Source organism: Palaemon carinicauda, chromosome 37 (genome assembly GCF_036898095.1).
Source record: "Palaemon carinicauda isolate YSFRI2023 chromosome 37, ASM3689809v2, whole genome shotgun sequence".
NCBI lineage: Eukaryota > Metazoa > Arthropoda > Malacostraca > Decapoda > Palaemonidae > Palaemon > Palaemon carinicauda.
The window spans coordinates 51,196,938-51,218,141 of NC_090761.1; the positions used below are offsets into that span (position 1 = coordinate 51,196,938).

Consider the following 21,204-nt stretch of genomic DNA (forward strand, 5'->3'; position numbering starts at 1 on the left):
AAACTTTCAACAACATCTGAGGTTTGTGAACGGGAAAGTAATGTACCAATTTCGAGCACTGTGCTTCGGCCTCATTCCTGCTCCTCTTGTTTTTACAAGGCCCTTGCAAAATGTAGCAAGCTTTCTACATTTTTTTGGGATTCAGAGCCTTCCTTTATTTTGACGACTGGCTAATCAGGGCGTCGTCATTGAATCGCTGTCTGGAGAGCCTCTAATGGACATTATACCTAACCAAGGAGCTAGGTCTCATAGTGAACGTAGAGAAGTCGTAACTTACAGTACTCCATCCCAGACTATTCTTTATTTGGGAATGGAGATACAGTGTCGGTTTTTTCGGGCCTTTTCGTCTCCCACAAGAATGGAACAAGCTCTGTTAAAAGTCCTTCACTTGCAAGAGAAAAACAGTTGCTTTGTAAGAGTTTGAACGAGCCTCATGGGAACTCTTTCATCGCTGGAGTAGTTTATCTCTGGGGAGACTCAACCTTTGCCCTCTCCAATTTCACCTAAACCATTGGAACAAGGAGAAGGGCTTAGAGAGTATCTCTTTCCCAATCTCCAACTCAGTCTAGACATGTCTGACTTGGTGGGACAACAACATCAGACTTCGAGAAGGTCTTTCTCTTGCGATCAAGAACCCAAACCATGTGTTGTATTCAGATGCATCGGATTTGGGTTAGGGAGCTCCACTGGACAGTCTGGAATGCTCGGGTCTTTGGTCCAGGGATCAGAAGGAACTCCATTTAAGGCAAGTAACATTTCTCCTTTGGCAAGATTTGTGCAAGGAAAAATGAATGTCTTGGCGGACTGCCTCAGCAGAAGAGGACAAGTCATCTCCATGGAGTGGACGTTGCATAAGACTGTGTGCGAAAAGCTATGGATGACATGGGGTCAACCCACCATAGATCTTTTTGCGACTTCACTGACAAAGAGGCTCTCGACTTACTGCTTTCCAGTTCCAGATCCAGAGGCAGCCCACATAGACGCTTTCCTGCTGGACTGGTCTCACCTGGACGTTTATGCCTTTCCACCTTTCAAGATCCTAAACAAGGTGCTGCAGAAATTCACCTCTCACGAAGGGACCAGGTTGACGTTGGTTGCTCCACTCTGGCCCGCGAGAGAGTGGTTCACAGAAGTACTTCTATGGCTGGTAGATGTTCCAAGAAGTCTGCCGTTACGGATGGATCTCTTGCGACAGCCTCACGTAAAGAGATTTCATCAAAGCCTCCCCACGCTTCGTCTAACTGCCTTCAGACTATCGAAAGACTCTCTTGAGCTCGAGGGTTTTCGAAGGAGGCAGCTAGAGCGATCGTGAGGGCTAGAAGATCCTCTACCATCAGGATCTATCAGTCGAAATGGGAGGTATTTAGAGACTGGTGCAAGTCCTCCTCTATTTCCTCTTCCAAGTGCCTCTGTAGCGCAGATTGCGGATTTTCTGCTTTATCTGAGAAACGGTCGCTCCCTCTCTGCATCCACCATTAAAGGCTACAGAAGCATGTTAGCTTCTGTTTTCAGGCATAAGGGTTTGGATCTTTCTAATTACAAAGATCTCCAAGACCTGCTTAAGTCTTTCGAGACTTCCAAGGAGTGTCATATTTCGACTCCTGCTTGGAACTTGGACGTGGTCCTACAGTTCCTTATGTCAGACAGGTTTGAACCATTAAATTCAGCCTCCCTGAAGGATCTTACCCTCAAGACACTTTTTTTTTGGTGAGCTTGGCTTCGGCTAAAAGGGTTAGTGAGATACGTGCTTTTAGCAAGAACATCGGCTTCTCCGCTAATAAAGCAGTATGCGCTCTTCAACTTGGTTTTTTGGCCAAGAATGAACTTCCGTCTCGTCCTTGGCCTAAATCATTTGAAATCCCCAGTCTTTCTGAGATTGTGGGGAATGAAGTTGAAAGAGTGCTGTGCCCCGTTAGAGCTCTTAAATTTTGTTTATCCAGAACTAAACCGCGACGAGGTTGTTCAGAGGCTTTATGGTGCTCCGTTAAAAAGCCCTCTTTGCCCATGTCTAAGAATGCGTGGTCTTATTTTATTAGACTTTTGATTCGTGAGGCACACTCTCATTTAATTGAGAAGGATCATAATTTACTTAAAGTCAAGGCTCATGAAGTTAGAGCGATAGCAACTTCTGTAGCATTTAAGCAAAATAGATCCATTAAAAGTATTATGGACGCGACCTTTTGGAGAGGCAAGTCGGTATCCGCTTCATATTACTTGAAAGATGTCCAGACTCTTTATGAGGACTGCTACACGCTGGGACCATTCGTAGCAGCGAGTGCAGTAGTGGGTGAAGGCTCTACCACTACATTCCCTTAATCCCAATATCCTTTTAATTTACTCTTGAAATTTTTAATCTTATTTTGGGTTGTACGGGAGACTAAGAAGTCTTTCGCAGTCTTTTTGATTTGGCGGGTGGTCAAAATGTTGTTTCTTGAGAGCGCCCAGATTAAGGGTATTGATGAGGTCCTGTTATAGGGGTGTTCGCCCTGGATATAACAGCTCCTGGGAGTCTTTCAGCATCCTGAGAGGATGGCTGGGCTTCGTGAGGAAAGCGGACTAATGAGGCAAAGTAATCATCAGAGTCAGCTTCCTTACCAGGTACCTATACTTAAGTTGGTTTTTTATGAAATAATTGTCAAAAAACTCTTGAGCATATACGCCTTTATTGTATTAATACTGGTCTCTACCCACCACCATGGGTGTGAATCAGCTATTATATATTCACCGGCTAAGTTTGATATTTAAAAATGATATTTTGATTATAAAATAAATTTTTGAATATACTTACCCGGTGAATATATAAATTAAAGGCCCTCCCTTCCTCCCCGATAGAGACCCATCGGACTGAGAAGAACTGGAGAAATTGACAAGTATATGCGGTATCTGGCCGATAGTCGGAACTGGTGGTCACACCCACAACCTTCACGGCGATCGCTCGCGAGTTTTTGGAATCTGTCGAGCCGTCGGAGACGTCAGCTATTATATATTCACCGGGTAAGTATATTCAAAAATTTATTTTATAATCAAAATATCATTTTAATAAGGGGAGAGAAATAACACCATGTAAAGAAAATCATATATAATTAAGGTAAGTAGGCATAAAACATAAACTAGCCACAGGGCATAGTGAGAGTAAGGTTAAACAAACATGATAACAGGGAAGCCTCCGAGTATCAGAGGAAAACATGCAACAAAACTGACATGGCTAAGAATATCCCAACCTTATAACTACGGTAAACAATAATAGTTACAATCATATTAACCTAATATGTAATAAACTTAGGGCTAACGAACCACCAAGGAAGCGGCGTCGTGGTGCGAGTGGCGGGTAGGCGGGAGAAGAAAAGAGATGGATGAAAGGAAGAACAAAAGATCACTTGGGAGAGATAAGGCTCCCAGCTGCAACCGTTGGGTATTTAAGAGCCTGTAAGTTCTTTAGATAGTGGCGTTTGAAGACCATAGGAGATTTCCAACCCGTGTACTTTTTAAGGTTATCAAAGTCCATATTCTGGAAATAATTGATGGAGGTAGCTACCGACCGGATATCATGAGCATGGGGAAATGATCCCGGATTGGCTTGTTTAATGAAGTATAGGATCTGTTGCCTAATACCACGTATGGAAATGGTACCTCCTTGTTCTCTGATAAACAAGGGGCCAGACGATTGGGTAGCAGTCCTGGCTAAAAAGGCCCTGAGAGTGGTGACCGGACATAGAGAAGTATCTTGGAGAAGAGGAATAATCTTCCAAGGGGACCACCTATTTTGGGGTCCTCGTTTTTAGCTAGGAACGCCCTGTCTGGTGAAAAAAGTACCTCACCTGAAGGGAGGAAATCCATGTTCTCTGAGTTTCGTGAGAGAGCTGCTAGTTCTGAGATTCTAGAACCCTAGGCCAAAGCTGTTAGAAATAAAGTCTTCCTAAGAAGAGTGATATAGGAGCAGGATTTGTTGTCCGTGTCGGAGGCCAGTTTGAGGACATCATTTAGAGACCAAGAGACCTTTTGTGGACGAACCGAAGGACGAAGCCTAGTACATGCTTTTGGAATAGACGAGAAATAAGACTCCGCCAGGTTAATGTTAAACCCAACCAGGAAGACTTTCCTCAGAGCTGACTTAATGGTGGTTATAGTGCTAGCTGCTAGGCCTTTGTCAAATATGGACCTAAAGAAGGAGATGGCTAAATTAGGAGTCATAACCGAATGGTCTGAAGTCCTTAAGAAATCTGCTAGTTTCTTAACTGGCGAATCGTAGAGTCCCTTTTGTCTGATTCTATAAAGAGGACATTATCTGGGTCGATGTTTGCGTCCCTACGCGCCACAAACTTCATGAAATCCACAAAGTTAGGGTTTTGGCTATCCTTGAGGAATCTGACACAGTCCGAGTTTGGACCACTTGGGTCAGTTTGGGGAATGGGATCCGGAAGGGACGGAGTTTCAACTCGAGGAGGAGAGGAAACCAACTGCTCTTTGGCCAGTGAGGTGCCACTAAAGCTACTGCCCCGTTGAAGGAGCGGAGTTTGTGCAAGACTTTCTGTAGAAGATTCACTGGAGGGAATAAGTAGATCTTCTGCCAATGGTTCCAATCCAGGGTTAATGCGTCCATGGCATAAGCCTGAGGGTCCAGGTTCAGTGTCACATAACATGGGAGTTTGTGATTGAGTCGGGTCGCGAATAGATCTACCTGGAGACTTGGAACCAGCCTGAGTATCCACCGGAAGGAGTGCATGTCCAGGGACCACTCCGATTCCAGTGGGCTCGTCCTGGATAACGAGTCTGCTATCACATTCTGGACTCCTGCTTGGTGAGTTGCTGACAGGAACCAGTCTTTGTCAGCTGCCAAGGTGAAGATAGTGACCAGGATCTGATTCAGGTTGGGTGATTTGGACCCCCCCCCCTGTTGAGGCAGTGGACTACGGCCGTGCCGTCTGAGACTACTCTGATGTGGGTCGACCTCGGAGGGGAGATTCTCTTCAGGGTCAAGAACACCGCCATGGCTTCGAGAACATTGATATGGAACTGTCTCATGGCGGGTGACCAAGAGCCCTGAAACATCTGATGTTGGGAGTAACCCCCCCATCCACTCAGAGACGCGTCGGTATGAATTGTCACTTGTGGAGAGGGGAACTGTAGAGGAACCGACTTGGAGAGGTTCCTCCGTTCGGACCATGGTTTTAGTCTCATTTTCAAGACATAGGGGATCTTCGAGGTCTTGTCTCTTAAAGGTATTGTCGCTCTCTTTCTCCAAACTCGATTGATGTCTTTGAGTTTGGCTTTTAATAGGAGATCGGTCAGTGAGGCAAATTGGAGAAGGCCGAGGATTCGTTCTAAAGCTCTTCTGGACACCTGTTTGTGTTTGAGAAAGTTCCTGACCTTGGAAGCTATCTCCCTTACCTTCTTGGGAGGAAGGGAGAGCTTGTGCTTTGAGAGGTCCCAACGGATGCCTAACCATTCGAAGTGGCTTGATGGTTGTAGGCGGGACTTCCGGAGGTTGACTTGGAAGCCCAGTTTGGCGAGAAAATGGAGTACCTTCGACGTAGCTCTGTTGCATTCCTGGTGTGACTGGGCCCAAATGAGCCAATCATCCAGATAGGCAACGATCTGTATCCTTTGGTGTCTGAGTTGCTCGAGCACCGTCTCCCCCAGTTTCATGAATACCCTGGGGGCAATGCTGAGACCGAATGGCATGACTTTGAATGCAAAGGCTCTCTTGCCGAGACGGAAGCCTAGGTAAGGAGAGAAGTTTCGAGCTACTGGGACATGATAATAGGCGTCGGTAAGATCGATAGAGGTGGTGACGGCCCCACGGGGAAGTAAGGTCCGTACCTGAGAGATAGTCAGCATACGGAACTTGTCGCAAAGGATGTAAGAGTTGAGCTTCGACAAGTCCAGAACTACCCTCAATGCCGACGAGTCTTTCTTCGGGACTGTAAACAGGCGGCCTTGGAATTTCAGGGATCGAACCCGTTTGATTGCTTTCTTCTTGAGTAACTCCGCGGTGTACTCTTCCAGGATGGGAGTGGGTCTCTGGAAGAAGGTCACTGGTGGAGGAGGGGATCCCTGTGACCATTTCCAACCCAAGCCCCTGGATATTATGCTGTGAGCCCATGGACTGAAGGTCCAATGGTCCCGGAAGTGATAAAGTCTCCCTCCTACCGGCATCACATCATTGGGAGGGAGTGAACTTAGGGCCCCTCCCTCCACGGGAACCCCTTGCTCTAGGCCCGCCGCGTTGGCGGAACTGTCCTCTACGTCTGAAACTCCCTCTTTGGTATCCACGAAAGGAACCGGAGGATTCGTAGGCAGGGTTGTATGCAGGTGAGGGCATCCAAGAGGGGTTGGGCTGTGTACCAGGGGGAGCAGCGAGGTAGACTACCTGCTGAGGAGGCGCCTGTTGTCGAGAAGTTGAGGCAGCGGAAGACTGTGGGGACGAGGTACCCCGGGCCGTCTTGTAAGGACTAAACCTCTGCTTCTTCTTGAAGAACGTGTGTCTCTGGGGTTCGAACCTCTTTTTGGCTGAGAGACCCCACCTTACCTGCAAATTCTGGTTTGCCCTCGCCGCATCCTGAAGAACCTTATCCACCTCGGTCTGAGGGAAGAAGGTCTTACCCCAGCAGGAGGACGCTATCAGCCTGTTCGGCTCATGCCTGATGGTGGCCTCCGACAGAACGAACTTCCTGCAACTAACCCGAGCTGACCAGAAGTCATGGAGGTCTATTTGGTAGGACAGCAGCTGGTTCTTTGTGGCAACTCTGAACAGCGTTTCCTCTGGGTAAAGAGATGCTAGGGATTCCATGGAGGTGATGGATTGGAGGGACCTTGCTAGTCTAGTACGGGTCTCGAACTCAGTTTTGAGAAGACTCTATTAATCTGGGAAGCTTCTCAGAGAAAAGAGTAGAGGCACAGTCCGGGTCTAGTTTCCCCACCGTGAAGGTAGAAGCCGCAGCATCCCAGGCTGCCGAGGTACCCGGAATAAGCAAAGAGGTGGGGTCCGTCTCCTTGAGAGCCGGCATGGAAGAGCCTTCCTTGATGGCCTGTATAGTCAGCTCTGTGACTTTGTCTATGAGCGGCAAAGAGATGGAGGCCGCTGTCGTAAAAATAGTGTAGGCACCTTTGTGTGGGGTGAGCTTGGAGTTAATACACCCCCACTCTGATAGTGTTCTGGCCCAGATAGCCTGGGCCTGCTCTTTTGGAAATATGACCGTTTCCTTCGGTACCTTGTCCATACGGACCAATGCATGTACAAAACCATTGAACGGGAATGCTAGGCCCGGGGGATAGAACTCCAGGTCCTCTAGAGGGCGGTTGCCTATGCCCTCCAGAGATAGGGAACCATCTACAAATAGAGCATGCAAGGCAAACCGCCAAGGATTGTTTTTATCGAAGGGCGGCAGCTTCGATGCGTCTGGAGCAGAAGGGGGAGGAAACTGAGTTCCGGCGCGGATCAGAGTAGCCATCATATCCTTAATCTCTGTTATCGCCCCAGAGTGATGTTGAACTTGATCTCTGACCAATTCTTTGACCAGTTCGATGGGGACGAGATCACCCCAGGGTACCTGAAAGTCACCCGTTGGTTTTGTCTTGGATTAGGTAGACTTAGACTTCTTTACGAGGAGCAATATGAATATCAGGAGCTGTCGAGGGTCTGGGGACCGGTGACGTTGATACTGGCAAAGCTGAAGTCTTATAAGTTCGAAGTGGCTTCACCTTGGGTCGTACGGAGGCAGAGGGATCCCGAGGAGAAGCCTTAGAGTTATCAAAACCTAGAAAGGAAGAGGTAGGAGAGGGAGTAGGAGAAAAAAGGGTTTCCACTAACTTGGCACCACTTACCTGCTCGTCCCTGGGTTCTACGTCTATATCCAGATCCGCCACGTCCAGCGGTACGAGGGGTTTGTCTTCCACGGGAATGGTGGCCCTGACTTCTTCAATTAAGGGGGCAGCAAGGTCAGGGGAGACTGCAGCAGTAGTCGAGCCTGGGAAGAGGCAGGAGGCCATGTCCCCATCGAGGAGATAGGGTGCGGCAGACGGGGCATTCCTGCCGAAGCCCGACACCCACGGACGAAGAGTAGTCCTTGCTGAACGAAGAGAGACATCATCGGCCTGTAAGATTGCAGTGATTAGTGATGGAGGAGGGGGTTTGCTCTCCAAAATATACTGTGTATATCATATTCATGTCTATATTAGTGTCTGCCAACGAGAAATAAGGAACAAAGGGAAAACCCACTTACATCATCGTTCAGTAGAATTGACAACAGCTCGTAACAGAGCGAGCACAAATCCGGGAACCATACCATGTATTGGGCCTGTCCCGGTTCCTGGATAAAGGGAATGGAGCAGTGCGCATAAGACCGGCAGAGGTCATGTCCAACGGGGTCGTTGAACGAGGCAGGGCATCCTTCAGCAGTACAACGGGCCTTCTGTAAAAGAAAGGAGACATGAGTCTGGTGTTTCTTGAAACTCTGATAAGGGGATAAAAAACCCTATTATTCTAGAGTTCCAGCACTCACTGAATTCCCTAAGCACCAATATTGCATTGAACTAACAACCGAACATTACCTTTAAGATGATACTGCCCCATACCATTGCTGGCACTTTAATATTCAATTGTTTGTATACTGTATTTGTAAATTACCTAATGTCTGTTAATGACATAAGGATAAATAACTTAAAACAATCTGCCGACCTCCGAGGGTCGGGGAAGCAGTGACATGCCCTTAAAATAAATATAAACACCAGCCTTAGCTAAAGGCAAGGCAAATATAAGTGTGAAGTGTATGGGCGAGCTCCGGTGAAGCCGGAGCGTAATGAGATGTCCTGAATAAAGCAGCCCTAGCTAAAGGCAAGGCAAATATAAGTGTGAAGTGTATGGGCGACCTCCGGTGACGCCTGAGGATAATGAGATGCCCTGAATAATTCAATTGTGGCTAATAATTCAATTGTGAAAGATAAAAAGCCAAGCCGCAGCTAAAGGCTAAAGCTTAGATCATAGCAAAGCGTATTTACGATCTCCGGTGAGGCCGGAGGGAGAAGAAAGGTCCTGAATAATTATTGTGAATAAAAACACAATTGTAATAACAATGGCTATTGTGGATATGGCCGTGGCCTGAGACCGGAGTAAGGGCCACCGGAGGGTCGTATCTAAACAATATGAAGCCTGTCCCATGTAGTAAACAATTTATAAATATAACAATAGAACGAAAGTCATTGAGAATCCCTCATGGCGGAGTAGAACTCAAGGCGGAGTGGAAAACGTTCATAACTACTCCCGAGCCGTAACGGGGAGAGGACGAAACACGGACCTAAAATACGCTACCAATTGAAAAGTAACCAAAAATAAATAACTCGTAAGTTATTATACACCCAGAGGGGGAGAGGTGAGGGAGGGAGAACCCGTTGAACGCACAAAACGGAAAACGGGAAATCCGCTCACCCACCGGAGCTAAGAAAGAAAACGAGAGAAAGGGGTACTGTAACTCGTGACTGCGAACAGAAAACGGGGACCCCAAGCTCTCGCTCTCTTGGACACAATATCAGGACTAAAAATCACACAACACTATTATAAATGTATAAAATAAAAATGTACATCAAGATAAAACTACGAACGAAGAATAGCATCTGCTACAACTTAAAATAAATAGCACAGTCGAGTGACGAACGCCCCGGAGGGGCGGGTACTAAACAATAACAAAGCTAGATCGCTATCTCGTTCGTAGGCTGGACTTAATAGCAAAAAGTACCATGAGCATAAAAACACAAAAATCATAACGGTTTTAAAGGCATAAGGCCAGGGACTTAACCAAGAACCTAAGTGACAGAGTACTAAACGGGCAGACAAAGATGAATTCCCAAACAAGTGAACAAACAATGGCCGCCGTGAAGGGCCAGACGGGAATAATAAAACAGACTATACTGGATATAAAACAAAAGCCCGGTACTATAAAAAGCTGTCAAAACAAACTATGGTACTTAACATTGGGGTGTGTGAAGATGGAGCTTCGGACATGACAAAATAAAACCAAGATTGATAAAAAAGGTCGAGAGCACCACAAAAACATTCGACACTTAAGAGTCCAAAAAGAAGGATGTTGTTCAGGTGGTGCTCGCGTCGTGGCGTGGGTGGTGTGGCGCTGGTGGTTGTCTAGGGCCTTTGTATCGGCCCATCCCTTTGACGAAGGAATTAACTAAATGGAAGACAACCTGTGAATAGTGGATTTCACGCGCCTTTGCTTTATACACGACACCCAAAAGGTGCTCGCGCGAGGGTTGTAACCTCAGCATTCCATGCTTTTATCTTTCTCTGGTATAATTGGAAGGTTTTATCAGAAAAGATATATAAGAAGGACTCTTTTCACCGGCCGTTACAGGTCGACCCAGAAAAATGGTTATAATAATTTTACCATTTTCTATTGGAATAATTTATTTTGGATTGAGATTTTATTTGGTTGACATTTCTCACCAAAAAAACATTCCAAAGCTTCATGGAACAAGTTTAAGGTCCTCTAGCTGTCATGTTTTCATAGATGTTTTCAAAACATTTGGCTTATTGGGTGTTATCATTGTCCCTAGCTAATGGCTAATTATACCATTGCAAAAACTGATCTGGTAATATTCAAAGAATTTGTTTGACCTAAAACACACTTTATTCATTCTCATGGCATGAACTTACTATGTTCTTCTTTTGTTCAATTTTGTATCTTTTCTTCTGTCAGCGTCAAAGTCATTTGTCATTAAACTGATTAGCTCTTCCTGATATATAGGGAAATTTTTTTATGCATCTACTCAAATTGCACTCTTCTCTGACTGCAGTCTAATTATACTGGTAACTAAAGTTCTATTATTTAATGACACATTCAAGTCTTAAATAACTTATTGGGTTCTAGTTTAGAAGGGTATATGATCACCTCAAAACTTATGTAGTTATCTGATAGATGTTTTGACTGTCTTTTGATGTGAGGTTTCCAGTGGAAGAAATAGAGGTAGAGTGATGGATTTCCATAGTACTGTAGTCTCTATTTCTTTTGTAAGTTATTTACTTTAAGGCCATAATAATGTTTGAGTCATATTCAAGGATTCTTCCACAGTATTTGGACTTTCAGTAAAGCTCTGCTTTTTTTCATTTTGAGTTTTAATGCTTAAAGCTTATAAGGCAACTGATTTGGAAAGTAATCAGAAGTTTTTTTTAAAAGGGTTCCACTTCTTGCTCCTTTTCTAGTATCATTTCTTTTTTAGGAGTGCATTTTTGCCTCTCATTAACATCCTGAAAACCTTTGAAATGTCATTTTAAAAAATGATTTCTTACAGCAAAGTTTTTGTTTACTCTTATTTTATAGTACATAAAGTATTTAGGATTGTTAGTATTCTTAGAAGCATTGTTTGTAACTTGGGTTGTCATGTCTCTCTTTAATGTTGGTGTGTTTGATGATTAAAGTCCAATAGAGTCAAATAACAACAATGCACTCAATAGGAAAATTTCATAGCCCAACTAGAGTATAGAGGTTATGAAAAAATTTCACATATAGAATTACTGTTTATATATCACTTACGGCCAAAAGATTGATGAGAATGTGATTTTGTTAATTTTAAGTATCTTTATCAATTGATTCTAATACCATTAAAGAAAAGCTCAGTTGAAAAGAACTTCTCTAATTTTGGATTACTAGGTATATAGTAATTGTGTAGCCCTTTCTACTGTAATTCTCTATCTCATGATTCCTCCAAAAGACAGAGAAGCTTGTTGAAGCCAATTTCTACAAGAAACATTTCACCTTGCAAGATGTATGAAGGGTAATGCAGCATTTCTGTTTAGGTTTTATTCTCTTTCAAATTTCTTAGTGGATGTTAATCCAATAATCCCTTATGGCATTTTCAGTTCTATAAAGAATATTAGTAGAGTATAATATGATCCCCAAATTTTCAGATTTTGGTAAGAATAGGTGAATAATCCCATAAGTTGATGTGTTAATAATTTAAAAGCTGTTATACTCTATCCCCCTGTTGTCTTTCAATTCTGTTAAGGATAATAGCATGCAATGAAGTGAGACGTTAGTTTTGGATGTTGAAGAATCCATCAGTTGTTTTGTAACACACCCCATCAATGTTATTGAGCTTTCATGTGCGGTCTCTAATGTCCCTAACATAATACGTCTTCATTGTGTCTTGCGAAAGAAGAAGAATTATGATGAATTATTAGACTTACTTTTAGAGGACTGGTCTAATAAAAGGGAGATGATAAATTGAGTATACAAAAATGGAAAAAAAAAATTGAATACTATGGAAGGAAACTTGACATAGGTAGAGGAAATGGCTCTGGAAATAAGAATTAGAATATATGAAATGGTAGGATTCCCAACAATATTGGCCAATATATAAACATGGAAAAGAGAGAAATAAGGAATTGGAAATTATACAATGTAATATACTAAAGGAAATGCTAGAACAACCTTTGACAACACCATAATGGTACTGGGAAAGATAGCTGAAACAGTTATGCGGCCTGTAAAAAAAGGATAAGATGTAAAATTTTAGAAGATCAAATAAGATTTTAGAAGATCAAATAAGGAAACTTTACAAAGAATGCCTTGATGTGAAAGTTTGATAGAAATATGTAAAAAGTACAAAATAAATGTGGAAGTGAAAAAATATTCAATAGGAAAACTTAAAATGGAAGTGAAAGATGAGTTAGGCAAGGAAATAGAAAAGAATAATGCCATGAAACAGAAGATGGCTCACTACGAAAAGAGAGTTATGTCAACCAGTTCAACAGAAAACTGTTTTCAGCAAGTTTAAACTTCTAACGTTCCACTTATTTAACCACCAGATAAGGAAGATTGTTCCACAATCTTGTTACAGCAGGAATAAAACCTTTGCAATACTGTGTAGTGTTGACTGGGAGAAGCTTTAGTTGAAGAAGTTGAGCTTATGATGGAGATGCAAGACTGTTAGAATTAATGGCATACCTAGTGCTATGTACAGGATGGTACAGTCTGGGAAGATCTGAATGCAAAGGAGGTTCAAAATTATGAAAAATTTCCTGCAACATTCACAATGGACTAATTGAATGACAGTGCCAAAGATTAATATCCAGATCAGGAGTAAGGAATTTAAGACCCCAAGATTTTGTCTAACAAGTTTATTTAACAGCTGTTGAAAACTAGACGGAAGAACAATACTCAGAATAAGGTAGAATGAAAGAATTAAAACATTTTCTGAGGATAGATTGGTTACCAAAAATCTTAAAAGATTTTCTCTAAGCCAGTTTTTTTGTGCAATTGATGAAGAAACTCCTTATGTTTTTCACAAGTGAATTTAAATGAAAAATTACGCTTAGAATTTGAAATGAGTTATATATAGTTAATGATACATTGTGGATACAAAGATCTGGATGTTGAGGAGCCACTTTTCTTGACTGACTTTGAGTTTTGTTAGGGTTCAACTTCATCCCTCATATTTTGCACCATGCTCTAATATGTGCTAAATCATTATTAAGAGATTTAGCAACCACATTCAGGAGATGGAGTTGATACAAAGAGAGTAGTATCATCTGCATATGCAACAAGCTTGTTTTCTAGGCCAAACCTCATATCATGCATAGGATATACTGTATACACTAGTATAAAAAAGTAACAGGCTGAGAACACAAGCCTGAAGAACACCAGGTATTATATTCCTATAATCACTTTGGTGCCCCTCAACAACAACTCTGCAATTTATTACATAGTACTTAAAAATTCAATAATGATTCTAAGAAAAGACCCACCTACTCCCATCTGTTTAAGTTTGAAAACAAGGGCTTCAATAGTGACAATCAAAATTGGCACCAAAAATCAAACTTCTTGATTCAGAGGCAGAGCCCAAAGTTCTTATGCCATGGTGATCTGTAGCAGGAACAGAATTTAACCTCTCCCTATGGAGAGCATATGAGTCGCAAAAGAGCATAACGGAGGCCTTTCTATCATGATGTATAAAAGTCTTAGTGGTCCATGATGAGGACTTGAACGAAAGATTATAATGGTCAGTATTACAGCCACATTAAGACTTTATAGACATGCTTGAACAGACTCTCATAACTCTTCCTTTACTGACTGAAAGAGAAAGAAGTATATGTCTGGGGAAATATTAGACCGTGAATGAGAGTTCAATATAATTGTTGGGTGTATGTGAAAAAAACATTACTCAAAACAATTATGCTTTTCCTCTTCACCGATTTAAAGATTGCCTTTAGTGTTACTAATTCTTTTTATGAAAAAAGGGTCTCTCTCTCTCTCTCTCTCTCTCTCTCTCTCTCTCTCTCTATGTGTGTGCGTGGATAAGTTTTCAAGAGGAGTTTTATGTGATGAGAATACCGAGGGAGAAAGTATGCAAGGGTAAAAATCTAGAAAATAAAAGAACAGGGTTTTGAATGTAGGCAATCTAAAGTACTTTCTCAGTGTTTGCCAATTGTTCTTGCATTTTATTGTGCAAACTTAAATGAAGAAACCAGTTGAAGAATACAAATATTTTGTTGGGGTAATGATTATCAACTATGGACTCAAGATAATGTTTTATTTTAGAGTTTAAAATACCTTGACTTCTTGATTGTTATTAGCAAGGAATCGTTGAGTTTACTGCTCATTTTGTGGAGCTTGATACTGCAGAATTCATATAAAGAATATAGTTGAGCAAAAGATTTATATGATGGGTTGAAACCTAGGTGTAATGGATGTATATTCTTGTTGAGGGAGTACAAAGGATAAATTAAGTTTAAAAAAAAATAGTCATACACAAGGCAATTGGTTGGAAGATGGAATATATGGTTTTGCTAATTATTTAAGTGAATGACACTTTACATGCATAGTTATCTCTCTCTCTCTCTCTCTCTCTCTCTCTCTCTCTCTCTCTCTCTCTCTCTCTCTCTATAGGAAGGGCTACACGTACTCACCTTGAACTTGGAAATATTGAATTTTGTAATCCCTTAATATCGAGATTTATCCTTAAATTATCATTCAATTAAATTTTGAGAAGTTCTTTTCCCTTTGTTGCATAACAACAGCCATTGATATATGATAAAAATTTCAGATCTCCCATTCCCACACCTCAATCCAACCCTACCCTAAACTCAACCTTTTGGAAAGATTAAGAAAAAAAAACTCTCGGTCAAAGTTCATTTGATGGAGTCTCCCTGCCCCCTCCCTTTCCTAGCACCAGCGTTTACCATATGTTCCTCGCCAGGAAAGGGCCAAGAGTCCCATGAAGTATATCTTGCTTTTAATCTGAAGAACCTTTGTTCATTTAGGCTGTTGATATATTTATCCAATATTTATAATTGTTCACATTTTTGTTGGTGTAATAAGAGTAATAACGTGTGTAAACCAAAGTATATTGTACTTGTCAAGATTTTCTTGACATCTTGGTAATCATGTTGAAGTTCAGCCCACTTGCTATTCCAGCAATCTTTTCATGAGAGGTTTTATCTTCATAATCGGTGCCATGTTTAGTCATCTTTATCAAGCCTCATGTTTAAGTTCATTAGAAGTCTAGGAATAATTTTTCAAGTTGTGCATATTTAAACTTTTTTAAATTTTGTATGAATCAACTCTAGTTTAAAACTAGAGCTACATTTTAAACATTAATTGGTATATTTATTTGTAGGAGATTGTAATGTCAAATGAACAGGTTTTGGTATGATTTTGTTTCTAGTGTAAATATGTTTATACTACAATATCAATGACATCAGATTATCAAATTTGTCATATACTGTGTAATATAAGTAAATTAGTATACATTTTGTATAATGTAGAAGATTGTGATTTAAAATATGCCCAAGAACTTATGAAATTCTCTAATTGGAAGTAAAACCAGTGATAAATTAAGGGTAAAGGTTAATGTAACTTTCCAGATAATAATTTTTGAAATAATGAGATTAATGTAAAATTAAGTTAGATTTTAATTAATTTTTTCTATTGTAATTTTCTTAAAGAATTTGAGAAGAAGGTCATTTTGATGTCTTGCATTTCAGTGCTTTTTGTTATGCTGAAACACCTGGGCTTTTTGTACAGAGGTCCAGATGGGCTCATAAATGTCCATTTTGCCTCAGGTTTCTACTGTTGATGTCCATGACATGAAGAAGGGCTAAAGAACTGCCATAGTCATCTTTAGACGAACTGTGTAATAAGTTTTTTGATATCGTGTCATTTGTTGTTGAAGCTGTCCAAGAATGAGTGCTTGAGGGTTTGAAGTTGACTTGGTTTGAGTATTAGTGACTTGATTCAAAGTTTTGGAATCATCGTTGGCATTATACTCTTTTTCCCATTTGATATTTTGTTGAATATGATGTGGAAGTTGTTTTAGCTTTTGGGTAGCTAAATTTTATTTAACTTGCCTCTCATTAGTTAGATGTCCTTAGGTCAAGTTTGTTGGATTTAACTTAAGTATATTTCCAGGAGTTACTGTTGTAGTTGTGTAATTTGCTAATGAACAGCACCTGCTTTGGTGAAAGTCTTATACAGTATTGTAGATGTTAGTGCCTGTCAAACTCATAGCACCTTGATATTGCATTGGGTTGCTAGTAAGCAACCAATTTGTTCCGAGTCATACCTTGGTCCTACATAGGAGCTGTAGACTAAATTAGCCAGGATTTCTCTTACTTTTTTGTACTTAATTTTCTCTTATAATGCCATAATTTACTCTATTGCTGTCACAATCATATATTTAAATACCATTTGGATTTTGAACCACGAAAGAGGATGAAGATAGAGGGCAAGTCTGTTTACGTGTAGAATTTTAGTACAGTACCTAACATACTGAGCAAGGAAAACCTGACAATCCAGGTATCTTGAATTGAAAATACCTATAATCTAAAAAAAAATACAATCACTCGGACTTGAGTGAAAGAATAGAGAAAATGAGCCTTCAAATTTATGATTTTGTAACAAAAAACTAAGGTTTTGGTAGTGACTAAATAAGAATATATTAAAAAAAATTCAAAATATTTATTATCACAAGAAGAATATTATTTATTCTTATAGTTAAAATGTTATATAGTTAAGAACAAAAAGGCAAAAAAAAAGGACCATTTTGACATCAATAGTAAGTAACCATGAAATTTGAGGCATTCACTAACACCCCCCACCCCCCCAGATATATGCCAAAAGATAATAAAAACAGACAAGATTCTTATTATAATTGCTAAAGGGGTACATTGTGTGTAAAGATATCAGATGGAAAAGGATTGGGATAAACTGAAAATGAATAACAGAATGCCTATCAACCAACCTGTACTCTTAAATTTGTGAGACCCCTTTCAATATTTGAAAGCTTAAAATTAGTAAGTCTTGAAGCTGATAGAAAAGCTATTACCTACATCTTTAGTAGTTGACAGAACAACCCTGACATTTTGCACCAACTATTCTATCTTATGTCAAACGGGGATACCAAACTTATATTTGGCATCATACTCGTCATTGAAATGATAGTTCACAATGTAGGTTTCAGAATCTGCACTGCAGTGTTCATATCTTCCACAAAAATCATACAAGCTGAAAGTGGTACTGTATGCCTCCTCATTTATGGTCAACTTTTTACCATGTGGAATGCAGTAAAAATTCAACCCAGTAAGTCATTAACCCTTTTCTTTTTGGCCATTGCAGTAGCTATTGGTAATAACTAGTTGCCCTTCTCAGATAGAATCAACAAATTTTGAGTGGGCAATATTTCTTCTAATGCTACAGCCCATCTATAAGAAGTTGGAACTTGCCTATGATTTGCTAGTGATCTGTTTTCATCCTAACTCGGTCTATAAATGGGTGTAGTGAATGTATTATTGGTTTGTTTTTCCATCCCTTAATGAAAATATTGAAGCATTTAAAACTACCATTGGAACGAGATGCGTAAGAATGTGCTATTGAGAGGCTGCTTTTGTATATCAAGTTTCAGATATATTATAGCATGATTATCGTATTTTAGCTGCTGCTTTTGTTCCGTAAATAGTGGAAATTAATCCTTTAGTGTGATCCAATGTCATTTGATAGAAAAGAAGACATGGCAATGCCCTTCAGAAAAAAATTCATCATTCATAACCTACTCTTTTCCAGCACAAAGACATCCACAAATATACATGGACTTCATCATGTGGCAATCACAAAAATTCTGAGAAATGTAAGATGCTATAGAGGTGCAGATATTGGTAGTGATCACCAGCTGCTCATTCCCACACTAAAATTGAAATTGGAAGCACCCAACAGAAATGAAGATAAAATACCTATGCTTGATACAACTAAGCTTCTAGAAGATGATCACAGAGAAACCTTTGCAATCAATTGTAGGAATTGATTTGTAGTCTTAGAGATGAAGAGCAGTTAATGAAGATTGGTGTAATATTAAGAACATTATCTGTCAGTGCGTAGTAAAGTTTTGGGACATGCAGTTTCAAGGAGAAATCAGTGGATATTAAATGATACTTGGGATACTATAAGAAGGAGACAAAGACAGAAATTGATTATTGAAAGTTTTTGAGGAAGTAATGAAAATTACAAGGTAGAGCATGCTAAATATTCAAGTATTGATAAGGAAGTCAAAAGAGACCAGGAATGACGAGAAATGTTTAAACAAGAAAACAGAATACAGGCAGTGGCTATATCAAGAATTGCTCACATAATTATAAAAAAACTCTACTGGGACAAAGAAGATTAAGCATATACCCATCAAAATGAGAGATAGATCTGTTAAAAGAACAGAAGGTAAAGAAAGGCAACGTTGGATGGAACATTTTATTGAGGTCATGAGTAGTTATGAAAGGAATAATTTGACTGATATACCTAAAGCTGCAGAAGACCTTGAAGTGCCCATGAATGAATTCAGTGTGTTTGAAGTCAAAGCTATTATTAAAAATTAGAGATGGAAAGCCCCTGGATACGATGGAACAACTGCCAAGGTGATATTGGCTGAAAATGAAGTGACTCCCAGAATACTTACAAGATTATTTTGTAGAATGTAGTGTGAAGAGAGAAAACCTGATGAATGGGAGGTAGGAGTGTTGGTGAAAATGGTAATAAAAGATCTGACTGATTGTAGTACAGTAACTACAAAGGCATTACACTTATTCCAGTTGTCATGAAAATATATAGTATGCTCGTTCTAAAGAGACTAATGAGAAAGATTGATGAAAAGCTGAGAGATTAACAAGCAGGACTTAGAAAAGGTAAAAGTTGCATTGACCAAATTTTCATCTTGAAACCTGTGGTACAGCAATATGTAGAAGAATATAGAAATCCACTTTTGGTGGCATTTGTGGACTATGAACACCTTTGATAGTGTGCACTGGCCAATTTTGTAGAGTCCTGCTTTACAATTGAGTTCCTCTTAAATATGAAAATTTCATTCTGTTCATGAGCATAGCAAGTGCAAAGTTAATATTAGTGGAGTCTTATCAAATGAATGAGTACTCCAAGAGAATGTTTTGTTTAATCTCTTCATGGATTTTATAATGCGTAGAACAGTTCGAGAAGGATTGGAATTGATTGATAATAGGAATTTAGCAGACCTAGAATATGCTGATGATGCTGTCCTTACTAGCAGAATACCACAGGATTTGCAATGCTTGCTTATCAGAATGCATGAAATATCACACGAGGTTAGGCTCAAGATAAATAGAAGAAAGACAGATGATGAGAACGGAATATGCAATGGAAGATGAAATTTCATTAGAAGGAGAAAAGGTCAATGAGTTAGAATCATTCAAGTATGTAGGAACTATGAGCTCCAATACAGGGTCATTAGAATTTGAGTTTAATGAAAGATTTAAAAAAGCAAACCAGACAATAGCTAGGTTAAGTAGAATTTGGAAATCAAATCGCCCAAAGTTACATATAAAAATCAGTCTATATATCAGTTTAGTGAGATCTGTGTTACTGTATGGACATTGAGTCATGGTAAGACAATGAAACAATCTCCAACAAATTTTGTAGATTTGAGAACAAAACCCTTGAAAGAATATTGCGACTGAAATGGCAGGACAGGACTGGAAATGAAACTAAAAGAGAGATTACTCTTGTGCCATATGTGGATGAATCATGGTGAGGGGTAGATGGAAATTGTTTGGGCATTCTCTTCGCACTCCCCAATAGAGATTAGTCTACCAAACTTTCACTTGGGCTCCACAAAGCATTAGAAGAGTTGGCAGACTCAGGCCTACATGGCTTAGAACTATGAAGTGGGAGATGATAGTGGTGGAGAACTGAATTAAAAGCTCAAGATAGAGACTGGCGAAATCCAACCGAGACCTTTGTATCAATAGGCGTAGGAGGAGATAAAGATAGTGAAAAGCTATAATAATACTTTTCCTGTCTCTACCTGAAAGTTTTCTCTCCATCAGAATCTTACTAATCAAATTTAATTCTTGACTTATGCTGGGTGTAGTCTTGTGGTTCCTTAGGGTGTGTTTTCAATACATTGTTCTGTGTTGAATGTTTTGTAAATGGTTAGTTCCAGTTTCACTACTGCAGGAAAGTACTAGAATCCAGGAAATTTTGGATATCTTGGTCTGAAGTATTTTTGGTTTATCATAAAGGTTCTGTTGATGTTGTGTCTTTGCTGATTGTGTTAGCTCTTCCATCAGAGCAATTTTAGTGTTGGTTCCAACCGATTGGAGTAGCTTTCATTATCTTTAAGGTTAGGAGATTCAAGACCCACTTTATTTTTTCTTTATGTCCAAGATAGAACAGCAGAAAATTAAAAAAAAAAATATTTTTTCTTTTTGACTCCAAAGTGATGATTTAATAGGGTATCAGTTTGATAGTTAAGGAGTAGAAAAGGTTTTATGTTGCCAATCATGTAGATCTGAAAATTTCATGAAGGGAAAAACTTTATTTCATAATTATTTTCCTGTAAATAGGTTGGCAACTTTATGCTGAATCTCGAACCAAAACCTAAAATCTTTATATTCCTTAGATGTTGAAATTTAAAAAAAAATTCCAACGGAATAAATCTTCAAGAAATGTTAGTAAAGCATGGAAATTTTTTTAATTGATGTGGGGTAAAAAATGATTATGCAAATAGTTGACTTAGTTGAGGGTTGTGACAATGTCTTTTAAGAGAAATTTTCATGTGGGTCTGCATTGTCTAAACTTCAATTTAAATTATTAAAATGCAATTAGGTTTACTGTGTAAAAAAATTCTTGACACTTTTACCTTTTTAGGAAAGCTTACAATCGTTGGTGTACCTGTAATGCTTTAGGA

The 21,204-nt window shown here is 39.9% G+C and overlaps 1 long non-coding RNA gene across 1 annotated transcript in view; it reads left to right on the plus strand.

Moving 5' to 3' along the window:
- LOC137629661 (uncharacterized) overlaps positions 1-17,023 on the plus strand; it is a 77,380-nt gene extending 60,357 nt beyond the window's left edge. The window contains exon 5 of the long non-coding RNA XR_011041573.1: positions 15,049-17,023. This is a non-coding gene — a long non-coding RNA (uncharacterized lncRNA). The remainder of the gene's footprint in view (positions 1-15,048) is intronic.
- Positions 17,024-21,204: the final 4,181 nt, after the last annotated feature.